This window comes from Seriola dumerili, unplaced genomic scaffold (assembly GCF_002260705.1).
Source record: "Seriola dumerili isolate Sdu_G_001 unplaced genomic scaffold, Sdu_1.0 BDQW01000116.1, whole genome shotgun sequence".
In the NCBI taxonomy this organism is placed as follows: Eukaryota; Metazoa; Chordata; class Actinopteri; order Carangiformes; family Carangidae; genus Seriola; species Seriola dumerili.
The window spans coordinates 184650-186848 of NW_019174371.1; the positions used below are offsets into that span (position 1 = coordinate 184650).

The 2199-nt window shown below is 38.8% G+C and overlaps 1 non-coding gene across 1 annotated transcript; it reads left to right on the forward strand.

The window, feature by feature from the left end:
- The first annotated feature begins 1629 nt into the window (after window positions 1–1629).
- On the forward strand, window positions 1630–1702 carry trnak-cuu. The gene has a single exon. It is a non-coding gene; the product is annotated as a tRNA-Lys (tRNA).
- The last annotated feature ends 497 nt before the right edge of the window (window positions 1703–2199 follow it).

Consider the following 2199-nt stretch of genomic DNA (forward strand, 5'->3'; position numbering starts at 1 on the left):
TGATTTTGATGTACTCTTATATTTTCCAGGCTGTCGATGAGCGGGTTATCCCAGGGATGGACCGAGTGGACGGCCTGACAGAGTACTTGGTGGGGCTGAGGAGTGAAACCCCCACCCACCCCCACGCCATGGCCCCCAGCATCAGTGCCACTTGCCTCACAGTACAGCAGGACAGGCAGTGGTTGAGAGGAAGTCTGCAGCTCAGAGGCAGTTGTTCCCTCAGCCGGCACCTCCACCTACATCTGCCACATTGCCTGTTGTCCCCAACCCCAGCCCTGTCATTGCTCCATTTATATTTCCAACCCCACAAGTACCTGGAGCCCAACAGATCGCTCCTTCTGGCCTGCCTCCCTCCCCACCACCTGCCCGCAGGGCTTACACCCGGACAGTTGAAAAGAATAAATGTAGTCAGTGCCACCAGCCCCGCAATAAGGAAACTGGTAACAGTCAGTATTATGGACACATATACTGGCCCCAAAAAGCCAACATGCCAGTTGATCAGTGGATGGAGGAGATGCGGAGGAAAAGGGCAGATAAAAAATTGATTTGTGACATTCTTTGTCTCTATGTGTACATATTGTAAATAATTTTAAAAGAAAAAAATGTCTTGTTATATTTTAGTCTTATTTTAATAGTTTCCTAGCTTTATTTATCTTCTATTTTTAGTTCATTTATTATATTTTATTTTATACATTTAATTTATTTCTTATTATGTGTGCTATAATTATAGGTGTGTGTGTGTGTGTGTATGTATGAGAGGGAGAATTAAGGTGTGAAATTTGTAATAAATTTGCTATATTTCTACAGAAGTATCTTTTTTACTTATTCAAACACTAGCATATAATGAAAATACATGAAAGGAACAGAATAGTATTTCAAACAGTTCCACATTGCATGAAAGCATGCAAACTAATCAGTCAGAATGACATTGTTGCAGTACTTTCAATACTTAATGTATTCATTGGTCAGAAATTTAAAAATAAATATCAAATATATTCTAGCCAAAAGTAAATGCAAAACGTATGTGTCTAGGTGTAGTGATTTTTACAAATATTTCTTACATTGCTATATAAAGTTTATTATTATTTCATTATTAATAATACAATTTTGACATTATGTAAACACTAAACAACATAATGAACTGCTATTTGGCTGTATGGCATTCACAAGAAGTCGAAAGGCCCTCTAGGCATGGGTGGATATGCTTCATCACATGATGCAGGAATCTGAGGACATAAACTAATTCAGAGCATAGACAGCATAACCAATTATTGAAATTCGCTCAATAAATTTCGTTTTACAGGGCTTGGTGGAGCATGACACTTAATCGCAGGGTCACGGCTTTGAATCCAACTTTGGGCGATAAACTAGTTGAAGTTGTGGACAATGTAACCAAGTGATGAAATTTATTTAACAAAAGTGACATTTTGTATTTTTCACTATATGTTACATTGATCTTCATGGTTTTTTCATCTGCCTGTAAACTCCAGCCATCAGTTTCTGAGATTCTTTTCTCTTCCAAATTATGGATAATCTCCTGTAGATTTCCCAATTAAAGCATAGCTTTGTGTCCTGAAATACGTGTTTTATAAGCAATGTTTTGACATGATGTATTATTGTGGCTCGCAGGCCCGGCTAGCTCAGTCGGTAGAGCATGAGACTCTTAATCTCAGGGTCGTGGGTTCGAGCCCCACGTTGGGCGATATAGGTTTTAAAAAGGAAGCACAAGAGTGGCAAACAAGCTGCAAAGGAACTTCATTTCTGAGAGGCTAGATGTGAGTACAGGAACTCAAATGGCCCTCTAGGAATGGATATGCTCCATCACGATGAACATGCTATGCTGCATAGCTCAACTACCGCAGTTGGTTGAATGTTAGTGCAATAAATAGACAAGTGCAATTTAATCTCCATATGCATTGTGTTGGTAATTGCTGAAAATTGTCAAAGGCTATTCTTCTGGGAGTCATTGGTTCAAGGCCCATGGTGGGAGTTGGAGGTTTTAATATATGCACAATAACAAAAATCACACACTCTTAATCACAGGGTCACAGGTTTGAATCCAACATTGGGCAATAAATGAATTGAAGCTGTAGACAATGTAACCAATTGTTGAAATTTGTTTAACAAAAGTGACATCATGTATTTTTCATTATGTCTTACATTGAATGTCATGGTTCATTCATCTGCCAGTAATCTCCA